At 50.4% G+C, this 14890-nt stretch overlaps 1 protein-coding gene across 6 annotated transcripts in view; it reads right to left on the reverse strand.

Annotated features, from left to right (window-relative positions):
• The window catches only part of CDK12 (cyclin dependent kinase 12), a 94444-nt gene that overhangs the window by 6135 nt on the left and 73419 nt on the right, over window positions 1–14890 (reverse strand). For 3 of the 6 annotated variants that reach the window (XR_013338842.1, XR_013338841.1, XR_013338837.1), the window contains one exon: window positions 9558–9677. The exons of 1 other annotated variant lie outside the window; for it this stretch is intronic. The gene's annotated coding sequence lies outside the window, so the exon portion shown is untranslated. Of the gene's footprint in view, window positions 1–9557; window positions 9678–11322; window positions 11541–14890 lie in introns of those variants that run through there. 2 more of the 6 variants (XR_013338839.1, XR_013338838.1) reach the window with 1 other exon arrangement.

Below are 14890 nucleotides of genomic sequence, written 5' to 3' on the forward strand. Positions count from 1 at the left end.
CTGGAGGCCATGGGCCTGAGGAGTAAATGCTTCAAACAGGCTTTGGGGAGCATTTCCTCCGAATGTAGATTTGAGCTCCTATTAAACTTGCCAAAAATTTGTGTTAGCTAATGGATTCTTAATTCTGTCTAAAATGAGAGAGGGAAAATTATGCCATTCATCTTGTATTGGTTTGAAATTACATCTGACACCTAATCGATCATACTGTGGAACATTAACTCTTTGGAAGAGACCCAACTTTTCCTCTCTCCCTTGCTTTCCAGCACTCGAGCCACCCCCACCCCCTGATTCCTTCTTTTGTATTTCATTAACTAAGCAAAGCTCTGGCTGTCTCTGGGGGTGAGGGGTGGGAGTTAGGGAAAGGGTTCATTTGAATCAAAAGAGATAACTAGGCCCCCCAATCTTTTGCCCGAGACCAGAGCCCCTACTTCCAACCTTCAAGTGACCTCCTCTCTCTTCCTGCGTTTTCCTATGTATTCTGAGATCTGGAAATGCAGAATGAAAGAAAGGCATTGGGGTGTGGGGTGACCTCAGAGCCACCTTGGGGGCACCAGAGAGAGGCCTGGAGCCAGGCAAAGCTGAGCTAGCACCTGGGGCTAGGGCAGGGGCCTTGGCGGGGGGTTCACCTGCGACTTGCTTGGCAGATGGGTGAGGAGGAGGAGGGCAGATGACAATAGATTTACCTCTGGGGATCCTGATGAGCTCTGACTGAAAACCCCAACTCCAGACCTGCTTTCCAGGAGGAGGACTTTCTGGCAGCAGAGAGAACCCACTGGAGGCCAACAGACCTGGGCTGGGATCCTGGCTTCATTCCTGACAAGCTGTGTGACCTTGGGCAAGTTACATAATGCCTCTGAGTCTCAGTTTCCTTCTCTGTCAGAGCAGGATAATAACACTGGCATAGGGTTCAAGTGAGGACTAGACAAAATAATCTAGGTAAAGGGGGAACAGAGCCCACTGCCAGGCACACAGTAGGTACCCAATAAAGGTGACAGAATCTGGATCAACACTCTGCCTCCCTGATACTTCTACTTCCCCACTTCCCTTCCCACCCACCCCCCTTCTTCCCTTTTCTCTCCTACCTCCAATGCCTGGTTCCCAGGCAGACCTGGGCTGAAAAGCCACAAGGTCAGTCAGGTCTGTGAGAGCCAATGTCTTCTCCTAAGAGGACATCAAAGGAGGCCTTGGCCCCCTGGGTCTCTGCAGGGCCCCCAGCCTTCTTCCTTCCTCGAGCTCCTCTGTTTCCTACTAAAGTTGTAGGGGCTGTCTCCTGTGTGGAGATCGCAGCACCTTCCACCCTGCCTGGGTCTCTGGAGGAAGAGGAGGTCTAGGAAGTGAGGCCAGGAGGAGGGGCACCCCAGCTGCGAGAGAGCCACTTGCTTTTACTCAGCATCTCTGACCTCTCCTATGGTTTCCAAAGGGTGCCTGTCCCCAGTTTGATAATCCCATATTTTACCAGGAAGGGGTGGAGTGACCTGGGAGTGGGGCCTGTCACTCAAGAGCCAGGGATGGCAAAGGGAACCAGGTAGGTGTGAGAGTGGGGAGGGGGACAGGGACATCATCGCTATCTCTATTCCTTGGGGGGGATACCACAGCTTCTCCCTCAGGTTGGCTTTAGGCACTAAGGGAAGAGAAACTTCCAGAGCCCTCAAGCTCCATGTGAAGGGAGTCATCATGGAAGGAATGTGGCATGCACCTCTGGCACAGAGGACAGCATGGGGGACTGAGGGCCTCTTTCATGTATATCAGGGCAGTCTCACCTTCTCAGCATAGACTTCATTCTCAATAAGCACCCATAAATAACCTGAATGAGTGAATGTACAGGTGAAGGGATCTGATGGTTTAAGTGACCAGTCAAGGTCATATAAGGAATTATTAACTCCTATCAGGTATTTGCTCCAAGTGCCAGAAATAACAGCCTAGAATGCTCTGATTGTATTCTTGAGCCTTGTGGAGGAACACCATGTGAAGATGAAGAATAATGCGGAAACACCATTCAGTACCCTCATTTAACAGAGGAATGCAGGACTAAGAAAGGGGGCCTGATTGACCCGGGCCGCAGGGCAATGCAGGGCAGCCGAGGATGTGGGGCTCTGGCTCTCAGTCCAGGGCTCTTCTCCACCCACATCATGAATCTGAAGGGACATTTTCTAGGTCCCTTGTCCACTCCCAGCAGAGCCTATGCGGTTTCTGGGGAATGGGCTGGAGTTTTGGGAGGGAGTCTGGAGAGCTACTGAAAGAGGCTTTCCCTGAAGAGAGATAAGCAGAGGGGGCTGGTGAGGTTTCTTAACTCCCTCTCCTGCCCCAACACACATACAAACACACAGCAGCAGAAATTTTATTTCCAAATGTCCTTTCTCTGGGGAGCTTGCTGTTTCCCAGGAGACGCCTGGTGGAGATGCCCCTTCCTGCCAGCCTCCCTGGCAGCCACTAGGCGGCTGTGGCTCCCTTTTCTGCCTAGAGACTCCACAGCAAGGATCCCACGTGGTTTGTATTAATAGGACGTGGAGCCCAGGACTACAGGCGCAGAGGATGGAACAGGCCAGCCAGGGGTAGGTGGGTAGACTGAGGCAGCCTCTCCCAGGGTCACACTGATCAAGGGCCCCAGGCAGCCTGGCATGTTTAGATACATGTGATGACCTCCTTCTGGTCACCAGAGGGGGGAAAAAAACCCAACAATCCCCCCTGACATCTTTTTCCCCAAACTGGAAATGCTTTTGTGTTTTTATCTTGAATATAAAAGTAATGCGTGATTGTTACAAAAATAGATAATTCCAACAAAACAGAATGAACAAAAGCTCCAGACTCAAATTTTAGTTCTGTCTTTTCCCATAGGAAAGCAATCAGCCTCTGGTGAAGAGTACAAGGCAAGAGTCTGCTCTGTTCAGGAAGGAGGGAGAAAGTATCATGACACTGTGGAAAGTTCTAGAATTTTGGAAGTCCTCCTGAAGCAAATACCCTTGTACTAGTGGAGAGCCTGCTATGTGTATCTATCTGTTTTCCTCTCAGAAGATCAGCTGCTTCTGAGTGGAGTTCTTCCCACTCACTCTGTGTTATTCCCACATTTCTACCTTCTGGGTGCACCATGCTGCCCCAGTGTGGTCACCCAGGAAATGTGGGTTGGAAGAATAAATTCATGAACTTATAGATAAGGAAACAGACCCAGAGATAGACACTGAGTTGCCAGAATGGCCCAGATCATGTTCACAAATACAACGATTGCCACAGCTCTGGAGAAAAGCTGGCTTCAAATTCTCCACCAGCTCCCTCTTCCCCAGGGCTGTGGAGAGCTAAAGATTGGGGTTAGCCAAAAGGGGCAAGGCTACAGAAGAAATTTCCCAGGTCTGGCCCTTAGGACAGCTCTGAGGCGCTAGAGGGAGACTGTCAGTTCTTGTAGGAAGAGAGGCCCCACCCAAAGAGGGATGGGAGTGGTGAAGTGTCTGATGTGAATTTAGAAATTAAATCATGGGGCACCTGGGAGGCTCAGTTGGCTAAGTGTCCAACTTCGACTCAGGTCATGATCTCATGGTTCGTGGGTTCGCAGTTCGTGGGTTCAAGCCCCGCGTCGGACTCTATGCTGACAGCTAGCTTAAAGCCTGGAGCCTGTTTCAGATTCTGTATCTCCCTCTCTCTCTGACCCTCCCCTGCTTGTGCTGTCTCTCTCTCAAAAATAAATAAATAACAAATAAATAAATTCATGCCAGGCCAGTGAGGTGGACAGCAGTTTTGCCCTTTTACCCTGGCAAGGAAACAGATCTGATTGGAAGTTTCCATGTCATCTTCCAGATAAGAAGAGATTTAAGTATATGGAGGAAACTTACCTCCTTCAAGGAAGAGGGGAGGGATTCATCCAACACAGCAGCAGGGATGAAAGCCAGCCCCTCATCTCCCTTTCTCTTCCTTGCCAGAGAACTTAAGAGTCCTGCCATCAACAGGATATTGATATTATCCCATTTAGCCACTGATAACTGTTAGGGAGGTCTTAACCCCATTTTACAGATTAATAAACCAAGGCTTAAAAAAAAAGGTAAAGTTACTTGCCCAGGTAACAAACCAAGTGACAAGACTAGGAAGACCCTCCGGTCTCAGGCCTGGCCCCCGAGGTGCTCTTTCCACTGAGGCCTCAACTCAACACCTGATATAGGGAGACACCATTTTGCGGCCAGACCACCCTCTGCTAGATTTGGGCGCAGGTTCTCTAACTTAGAGGCCCGGGGCCTTCCTTTGAGCTCAGATCCTTGCTATGTCCGGTGTCGTTTGGGCAGATCCTGTCCCTGCTTGCCCTGAGAACTGGATTTTAGGCGCCTAGGGAGGCCCGGGATAAGACTCTAGTCACCAGGGCTTGGCCTACGTGATCAATGCTCCTTGAAGATGTCACCTTTCCCATTTTGCCAAGGCTTATTCTGAAGTTCTCAGTCCATCACTGTGCTCCCTCCCCATCCCAAACCCTCCATACTCTTTTCGGTTAGGGTGCAAAACCTTTGCTGAGGGCAGGCCCCTAGACCCGCAGCGTTCATGGCCCAGGGCGGGTGCCTTGGGCGGTAGCACTGAACCAGATCGGACACAGCTCCCGCACCGCCTTGGAGCTCTCCCCGCCCACCAGGAGGGCAAAGGCTGCCCCTGCCCTTCCTCCTTGCCCTGTCCGGCGAGCCGCAGCGGGGCACCGAGGGGCCGGCAGCCTGAGGAGCTGCTGGGGGTGACGGCCGGGGAAGGGGTCCGCAGATGCCGCCTCGGCCCCCCTTCCCTGGTCGGGGCCCCCACGGTGTCGAGGAGCAGGAGGAATCAATCAGGATAATGAAGCCGCAGCCTGCCACGCACCGCGGGGGCACTGAGGAGCCGGGGCCAGTGCCAAGTCCGCCAGACGGTTCGGAGGAGCCGAGCCCGGCACGGCCCGGCAGCGGCGACAGCGGCGGCGGCGGCGGCGGCGGCGGCTGAGGGGACCCGGGGCCTGCGCGGAGGCCGGACGCAGCTCCGCGCAGGTCCTTGGCAACAGCGCCTTGGCAACCGGGACGCCCGAGAGGAATCTTAAAGCTGCAGCGCCCCCTTTCCTCACCGCTGCCGCCTCCTGGACCTCAGGGGAAAGGGTCGTGCCCAGAGAGTTAGTGGTGGGAGTCAGGCCCTGTGCCTCTCGGGACTTGAGGGTCCAACTCATAGCCTTACGCCTTCATTTATCAAATGTAGATTAAGCCTACGTGCCCAAGCACGGGCTAACACTGGGGAGGAGAACGGGCTGTGATTAAAAAAATGAACAAAGTCCTGCCAAGAGGAGTTCACAGTCTAGCGCGCAAGGCAGACCAGACTGGCTGAGGTGAGCAAAACCCTGCACTACCCAGGATGAGGGGTTTAGGCTGGAGGGCTGAGAGGCTATTACAAAATAATCCTGCAGCACCTGCTTTGTTCTAGGCCGTGGGTTAGATAGTTCGTTCCTGGACTGTGCTATTACCCGACACCCGNCCTTTTTCATTAAAAATTGTTTTAAAAAAATGTTTTATTTCTGAGAGAGAGCGAGGGAGCGTGAGCGGGGGAGGATCAGAGAGAGAGGGAGACACAGAATCTGAAACAGGCTCCAGGCTCTGAGTTGTCAGCACACAGCCCGACGCGGGCTCAAACCCACAAACTGTGAGATCATGACCTGAGCAGGAAGTCGGATGCTCAACCGACTGAGCCACTCAGGCGCCCTCGCCCCGCCCCCCCCCATTCTATTTTAAATATGAAGAATCAGGGATGCCTGGGTGGCTCAATCGGTTAAGCCTCGACTCTGGACTTCTGCTCAGGTCATAATCTCATGATTAGTGACATTGAGCCCCTCATCGGTCTCAGTGCAGAGCCTGCTTGGGATCTCTCTCTCTCTCTTGCTCTCTCCGCTCCTCCCCTACTTGCACGCGGTCTCTCTCAAAATAAGTAAGTAAACATTAAAAAAAAAAAAAAAGATGAAGAATCAGAGGTCTAGAGTGGTAAAGGAACTTTTCCAAAATTTGATTTTATGTTTCGGACAATCTAGGACTTTTGACTCTGGCCAGCTTTCATTACAGCATGATGTCTGGAAGGTTAGACCTGAGTGAGGACTTCCCAATACAAATCATGTAAGAAGTGAGGAGAAAGCGTAGCTGGAGGCAGAGATGGCTACTTCTCCCTTCTGCTGCCCACTAGACCAACACTGTCTGCATGACAGACTTCTATGTAAGGAGAGACAGCTAGAAGGGATGACCTCCAGAGGTCCCTCTGGTTCTGCAATTTGATGTCTCCTGCCTGAAGTCTAGGCACTGTACCACCCTTCTGGGCAGTAGTTGGCAGGGGGCTGCAAACTGGGGCAGGGGTGTGTGTGGAGATTCCAGGCTTCCGAAACAAGGGGTCAGGAGTGATGGGGGAGGATTAAAGGGGTGGGAAGGGGCTTTGGCAAAAGAAAGCCCAAGTCAATATCAATAGGAAGACTGGGTTTCATCTTCCCTTCTCTTGTCAACCTATCTTTTTCTCTTTCTGCACATCCATTCAGGTAAGAAATTTGTGCCAGAGACCTTTGGGAAGGCAAATATCATGCTGACTTTATAGTCAGACTCATCTGATTTCAAATCCTGGCTCTGCCAGTTCTCAGCTATGTGAGCTTGGTCAGGTGATTCAATCTCCCTGAGCCCCATTCAGTTTCCTCCTCTGTAAAGCAGAGGCATTAGTATCTACCTTTCAGGGCTATTTCAAGATTTAAATGCATCGAGAAAAATGTATGTATGATGTCTAGCACATGGTAGACGCTTAACAAATGGTAACTTTAAAGATGTCTCTGTTTATTTTGATAGTCTGATAATGGCTCCCAAAGATGTATCTACCTCTTAATCCCTGCAATCTGTAAATGTTATTACCTTATCTGGAAAGAAAGATCTTTGTCGATGTAATTAAGTTAAGAATCTGAGATGCAGAGGGGCACCTGGGTTGCTCAGTCAGTTAAGTGTCCGACTGGCTCAGGTCGTGATCTCATGGTTCATGAGTTTGAGCCCTGAGTCAGGCTCTGCACTGACAGTGTGGTGCCTGCTTAGGATTCTGTCTCCCCTCTCTGCCCCTCCCCCACTCATGTTTTCTCGGCCTGCACTCTTTCTCAAATAAATAAACATTAAAAAAAAAAAAGAATCTTGAGATGCAGAGATTATTCTGGATCATCTGGGTGGGCTCAAAATGCCACCACAAGTGTCCTTATAAGAGAGAGGCAGAGGAAGATTATACACAGAGAGGAGTAAAAGGTGATGTGAAGGCAGAGGAAGAAATTGGGAGTGATGCAGTCACAGGCAAATAAATGCCCAAGACCACTAGAAGCTCAAAGAATAGATTCTCCCTTAGGGCCTCCAGAGAGAGTGTACAGTCCTGCCATCACCTTGATTTGGGCCCAGTGAAACTGATGTTGAACTACTGGCTTCCAGAAGTATGAGTGAATAAATTTCTGAGTTTTTGTTTTGTTTTGTTTTTGTTTTAAGCAACCAAGGTTGTGGTACTTTGTTCTAATACATTTACAATGGAGATTCCAGCTTTTCTTTCTTTTATTTATTTTGAGAGAGAGAGACGGGATGAGCAGGGGAGGGGGGGGGGGTGGGAGAAAGGGAATCCCAAGCAGGCTTCACGCTGACTCAGGGCTCAATTTCTCAAACCACAAGATCACGACCTGAGCCGAAATCGAGTTGGATGCTTAAGCTTAACCAACAGAGCCACCCAGAAACCCCAATGGAGATTCCAGTACCTTCCCTCTGAGAGTTCACAGTCCAACGGGAAATGAGAGAACTAACCAGTGCATAGGGATGCCCAGAAGGTGGAAGAGAAAGGTAGCTAAAGCTGTAGGAGTTAGGGAAGGAGTTAGCCAGGTGAGGGGCTAAAACAGGAAGGCATTCCAAGCAGAGGAAACTGTGGGTAAAGGAGTAGGAAAGAACATTGCCTTCAGGAGACTGTCCATGTTTGGGAGGCAGGTGCATGGGGTTGTGGGGGATGGCATGAAAGAACTGCTGAGGTGGTTGGCAGGGGCAAGAGGGCCAAGTAGCTTCCAACCCAGAATGGAATCAACCCCTCTACCACGTGCTGCACTGGGCTCCAAATCGGAGAACATTAGACTGACCCTAAGCCTTAGACACCATCCAGTACAGTCCTGCCATTTCACACATAGGGAAATTGAGGCCCATAGAGAGTGAGTTGGAGGGGATAAACTACAACAAGATGGCTGCACTCTGGCCTCTCTCTTGAGCCTCTCCCTTGAGTGTTCCACGTCTGAGGGTCTCAGAGATGCTGCCTGGTGGTCCCTCTGTAGAACACATCCAAAAAACACAAGCCCAAGGGGGCACCTGAGTGGCTGAGTCAGTTGCGCAAAAAACACAAGCCCAGTGGTCTCTAAACAAAGGGGGCGATTTGCATATTATTTGCATGTTGCTAATTAGATGAGAGAGGCAGATTCACTTAGCCTCCTCCCTTTGTGTCCCCCTGTCCTATGTCATTCTCATGGAGTTCTTCCTCATCCATCTGTTGACCTCAGCAACTTCTCCTGTAATTCCAGCCCAAGGCTCTCCCCTAAAGGTCTTACTCAGCCCCCGAACAACCCCTACTGTATTAAGTATTTGGTTCTGCCTGGAAAAAGTACACAGTGGGTCTTTAGTACACCTAGTCTGGGTGGAGGATCTTGGAGCAGGTTATGGTGGAAAGGGCGGGGAGGGATGTTCCAGCTCTGTTTCCCTGTAGTCCAGGAGCCATCTGAATGGGGCTATGGAGTTGGGGGGAGAGTGCTCCTTGGGGATCTGGTGGGCAGGTGCCAGCTGAATGCCCCAGGCCTGCCCCAAGCCTGCTGGCTGGCAGCCACACCAGTCCGTGAAGAAGCTGGCTTCTTTGAGGGAGGGGGATTCCTGGGGAAGGTCAGGAAGCATCCCTTCGCCTGGCAGTCTAACATGGAAAAGGCTGAGGTTACCATGAGAGTTACTGTGGATCCTCCAATGGGGACAGCACATCCAGATTCTTATGTCTGTCGTCAACCTAGCTCAGAAAATTGTGAGGCACTGTGCTAAACTGAGCAGTGTCTCCTTGAGGAGACAGTAAATGTTTTCTGATAATAAGGGGCCACCTGTCTCCTGGGAATAGGTAAGGAGGAAAGGGGGTCACAGGCATGGATTCTGCTCTCTCACCTCCAATTAGCTTCCTCTTCCCTCTGAAATCAAAGCTATGCCCAGCAGCTCTCCCAAGTGCAATATCTAGGCCTGTCATCTGATGACCACCAGAGAAGGCATCACACTGTAGTCAAGACAGGTGCACAGGATGAGCGCAAGTATCCCCATCCCCTATCCTGGCAGAGTTGCTGTGGTGCTCTGTCACCACCATGGCTGACTCAAGGTAGCTGCCAGAAGCTAGGGAACATTGGTGCATTAAGATTCATGGGAAAATACGGGGCACGGCTCAGGCTAACAACTTGCAGAAACCAACCTGGTTAGGACAGTGGTCTGGATGTGGGAAGACTGCCCTGCATATGTGAATAATTCTTCTCCATGCATGGGTAATAAGTGAGCTGTGTGTACGTGTGCTCCAGGGGGCTTCAGCAAGCATCCTGACATGCATGCACAGCTGTATGCACATATCCCAGCGTGCACAAGTGTATACTGCACGTGAGGGTCTTCATGGAATTCCACCTTCCTTCTTTTCTGCTCCGGGTCTTCTCTTCTCATTTCCTGGTAAAATGGGAAGTGGCGTATGAATGTTAGTTTCACCATATCCAGCCCTGATCCCTTGTGTTGAAGGTCCCTGCCTCCATTCGCCTATGACAGCAACTGGTGGATTCCTTCTTGGTTTTGAATTGAGGGATTCCAGCTCTGGGGATGACCAACTTGCATCAATTCCTCTGACCTGCTGTGTCCCACGCCACTTCCTCATCTAGTGTCTAAGTGAAGGGGAGAGGTGAGAGGAAGTAGGGTGATGCTACAGGAGTGGGAATAGCAAGGGTGGATCAGATACTGTTCGATTTTGCCTGGGTCCCTCTGGAGCACTGCTGCTCATTTAAAATTCCGATTTAAAGCCGAGCGGCTCTTTAAATTTCCACATTAGCATGCTGCCCTGATGCCAGGCCAAGATGTTGGGATGGATTTGGCAGGAACGCCTCTAACAGCGGCAAGCAGCAGCATTTGCCAGCAATAAAACAACGCATGAATAAAAGAAAGCCGGCTTGGCAGCAGCAGCAGCCCAGGTAGTTGGGTGAGCCTGGGAGGGGCCCTCATATTTGGGGGCTCAGAGGCATGAAGTCTTGTCCAGGAGCATGTGTGAGTGTAGGCCTCTGTGGCGGTCTTGACCCCCCTCACCCTCAATCTGGGCCTGCAGTGGAATCTGGGGTGAGGGCCCAGGCAGGATTGGGGTTTTTCCCCTGTGCCTGTCCCACCTCCTTCCCTGCAGGCTTATCTTCTTTGAGGAGACAGATGTTGCTTTTGATGAGGACACAGGGACTTGGCCCAGAGCCTGAGTTGTCCTACTTCATTAGGGGCCCAGAGAACAGGTGGGGTCAGAGAGAGCAACACTGCCTAGAGTGGCTTCCAGATCCATGACCCCAGGTACTGGGGTGTTGAGGGGGCACTGTCAGGACAAGGGGACTGGGTACAAAGACACTGTGAGGACTGGGTATTGATGCTGAGCTGGATGGGAGAGAGGGTCTGGGATGGGCAATTGGCTAGAATTGGGAGTGTTCTGGAGGGGAAGGGCTGCCAAGCCTGGCCTAACATTTTCTTCCTGTAGATTCACATATTTGTTTGAGGTCAGAAGGCAAGGGCGGTAAAAAGGTCAGATAAAGACCCTGGGCTGCAGGCTGGGCAACTCCTAGAGGTCATTTTGTCTACTCCCTGCTTCCCAGAGTCTAAAGTACCAAAGGACTTAAGGCTGCTGGCTCCTGTGTTCCTCTGCTCCAATCACCTGGCTGAGGATCATCACCATCGCCCCAGATATTTCAAAGAACAAGCACATTGTCTTGCTCTCACCATCTATCCCTCCTACTTGGTCAAACTTGTCTCCTTGCTCTGAATGGGACAGGAACAAACAAAAGAGTGGCAACAGATGGTCTCTGCAGTCTCAGCTAAGGCAGAAAAGAGGGGTTTTCTTCAGAGGACCCTTTTCTGATGAAACTCCTCTCCAACTCATGAGTGATTTCAGGACCCAAATGGAGAGAGGTTGTTGGGACTTTGAATTCTCTCCATCCCTGGAGAAGCTGGAGAGCATACAGGCAGGTCTAGGCACTGGTAAGGTAGGGGTTTCATATCCTGGAACTTGGTTTAGTTCTGTCCTGATGGATTTCTCTCCTCCCAGGGAGAATGAGGTGGCCTGACCTCCCAGGCACCCTGTTCTCTGGTCCCCACATTGGGGATGAATCAACTCTGGGATGAGGAAGTGACTAAAAAACTGAGTTTAGGCCAGAGGGATGTCCTTTTGTCATTTATTCATTCATCCCACAAATATTACCAAACAGTTGCTTTATGCTAGGCACTGTGCTGGGCACTGGGAGCACACTGGTGAATACAGCCAGACATGGTCACTGTCCTCATGGAACTTTCCATCTGGTGGAGGAAATAGGATTATTACTCAAATGGCTGCACAAATAAGTGTGAAATCACTGTGCTAAGTGCTCTGAAAGAAGGATATATAGTACTGTGAAAGTGTATAATCGGGGGACTTGGCTGAGTCCAAGGAGTTGAGGATGAGCTTGCAAAGGAGACCGAGAAAGAGCAGCCAGAGTGTAGGAGAACTGGCAGTGAAATCATAGAATCAAAGGAGAAGTTGGTCAATTGTGCTGAGAGATGCTGAGAGCTCATGAGACACCTATTCACCCTGACATCTCACCTGCTAGTTGTGAGTACAGGTATGGAAAGTCTCTGGCATTATGCCTGGCTCACAGTTGGTGCTCTGTAATGTTAGCTCCCTTTCCTCCCTCCCCAAGCTGAGTCCTCCCTCCAGGGACCCTAAATTTCTGGAACAAAGGAGCCGTTTAATCTCAGCCTCCTCTGTCAACTCAAGCCCCAAACCCCAGCCATCCAGTCCTCAGTGAGGGACTCTGGGCCCTTCCCTGCCTCTTCACACTGGTCCCATGGAGCCCTACTATTCCTAACCTATTTCCTCCTTTGTGTTGGCCTTCCATGAAGAGGGGCTGGGGTCTAGGTCTCAGAGAAAGATGTCATTCTGGCTCTGCTTCGGGGCTGAGTCTGAGAAGGGAAGAGTGTTGGAATCCTCAGCAGCTCTCAAAGCTGCCCGGGGTGAATCTGAGTGTCTTAGGTAGGGAGCGGGAGTAGTTGGGGAGATGGAAGGGGGGGCTGCCCACCCAAGGCGGCGTAGAGCCCAGAGCCTTTTCCATTGCAGACACCCCATCTGTCTCCCACAGAAGGCTCGGGTTGGAGGAGGTGCCGAAAAGGGGGGTATGGAGGGTGAAATTGTACAGTCTGTGATCTAGCATGACGGCGGTGAAGGTGCTGACTGGGGAGAAGGGCAGAGGGTCAGGGTGAGGTGTCGGCTGGGAGAACTAGAAGTTAGAAGCTGGGACTGGAGGTGGGGAAGATGACAGGGATACTCTGCTACTTTCCCTGAGAAGTCCTGTGTTTGATTTTGATTTATAGCTCCCCACCCGAATAACCACAGGGCAAAGAATCACACCTCTCTGGCCAACAAACTACTAGTGTTCCTAAGCCAAGGACTGGGCTGGATTAATGGTATCTCCCTCTCTCCAGCAGTCAGATCTTAAAATAATATTTATTTAAGTTTGGCAGTTTTCAGAGTGTTTCCTTTCACATATCACTTTAATTGATCCTGCTGAAGTCTACAGAGGTGAACTTTATTATTCTTGATCTATAGATGAAGCAACAAGGGGTTTAAATAATTAAATCGGGGCAGGTGGGTGGCTCAGTCAGTTAAGTATCCGACTCTTGGTTTCAGCTCAGGTCAGGATCTCAAGGTTTGTGAGTTTGAGCCCCACATCGGGCTCTGTGCTGACAGCATGGAGCCTGCTTGGGAATCTCTCTCTCCCTCGCTCTCTCTCAAAATAGGTAAATAAACTTAAAAAATAATTTAAAAAAAAAGATTAAGTGAATAACTTGGATCACAGGAGAGTAAGGAGAGGGGGCCCAAACTCAGGTATTCTGACATGCAGCTACTAGGATATCCTTAGGCCTTCCTTGCTCCTCATTTTTAGTGATACTGTATAGCCCCCACTGCCAGGTCAGGTTGGGGTTTTCTAGTAGATAGCTCAGAAGAACTCCTTCCCTGTGACTGACAAACTCTGAGAGATACCCAGGCCTTTGGGAGATACATACATCCACATAGCTCCCATTCCTGGATACCAACATCCAGACACTAGGAAACTGGACATCCTCAGAGGGATGGGCCTCCCACATATAGAAATATGAGAGGGCTCTAGACTGAAAGTGGTCAGGAAATGAGAGCAAGACAGGGGGTGGGGGGAGTGGAAAATACCAGCCCAGTTAGTTGCCATTAGGGTCCACTCCAAGTCCTGAGTAGACCCTTGGGAAACCCTGTGGATACCCCCTCCCTGCATTCCAACTTCTTCATCTTTTTTTTTCTTTTTAATGATTGATTGATTGATTGAGAGAGAGACAGAGTATGAATGGGTGAAGGGCAGAGAGAGGGAAACAGAGAACCTGAAGCAGGCTCCAGGCTCTGAGCTGTCAGTACAGAGCCAGACACAAAGCTTGAACACATGAACGGTGAGATCATGATCTGAGCCGAAGTCAGGAGCTTAATCAACTGAGCCACCCAGGCGCCCCCCAACATTCTAAATACTCCCCTAACCTCCCCCCCAAGCCTATATTTAAGAGAATATGATTCCACAGCTTTCCTACCTACCTACTCTAGTCTTCTCCCACTCTTCCCTGTTTGTAAGTTCTTCCTTGGGTATAACTTTATTTCTTCAGGCTACATCTTAATCCCTCTAAAAGCCCTCTAAAACAGGTGCTGAGGGAACCCAAGACAGGGCTTGGGTTATTAAATATAAATAGACAGGGGAGGGGAACTGAATATAGACAGATATTTTATCTCTCAGTCCCTGCAAGTTATTGGGAAGAAGGCACTAGTGGTTGCTAAGCAACAGGTCTCCAAAGAGGACAAGGCACAAGAGGAAAAAAAGCCTCTTTTGAATTTTGAGGTGAGAGGGTATGGAAGGTGGGGTCAAAGGGCTTTGGACAGGCAGGTCGGGCTGCTGGAATGATTGGTTTGTCCTCCAAGAACAGCCCTATTCCCCAGGCTTTAGTAAACTCCGCCTTTACAGTCTTCCGGATTGGTGGAAGAAGGAAGACCTCAGGCGCTCCTCCCTTCCTGCCAGGAGGAGGGAACCTGGATTCCATAGCAACCCAGAAACAATCCTGGCCTCGTTTTGCTTATGGCTTCTCTGTAACCCCCCTCATGGAGCACCAACTATCATGGACCCCTTTCTCTGACTCCCAACTTCCGATTTGAGGGGGAGGGCCCACAAGATTAAGGGCGGCAGTGCCATACAGCTGGTCTCACTTGGCCCTGAAATGACCTATTAAGACTCTAAAGAGGGAGTGACTTTTAGGGGAAAGGGTTTCCAAGTGTCTTCTAACTGCTGCACCTCCTAAGGGGCTGCAAAAACACAGACAAATGGTGGCATTCAATGCAAATTCTATGCCCAGGCTTGCTTTCTAAATGGTGAATATAGGCTGGGGTTGGAGGTCAGGAGATAATGAGGGGGCAGGGTCTTTTGTGCCCCTTGGCCACCCAGAGCCCTAATCCTCCTCAACCTAAAGTCCACTGTTGTCAAGACCCGAGAATGGAGATATAGAACATTAACGTATGTCAAGTATAAGTGAGTGGCACCGAGGGGCATAATCTGTTTTTCTAATATGACCACAAGCAGAGTGTTAGAAGAATTAGGCCGACAGCT

Source organism: Crocuta crocuta, unplaced genomic scaffold, assembly GCF_008692635.1.
Source record: "Crocuta crocuta isolate KB4526 unplaced genomic scaffold, BGI_CrCroc_1.0 scaffold68, whole genome shotgun sequence".
Taxonomy (NCBI): domain Eukaryota; kingdom Metazoa; phylum Chordata; class Mammalia; order Carnivora; family Hyaenidae; genus Crocuta; species Crocuta crocuta.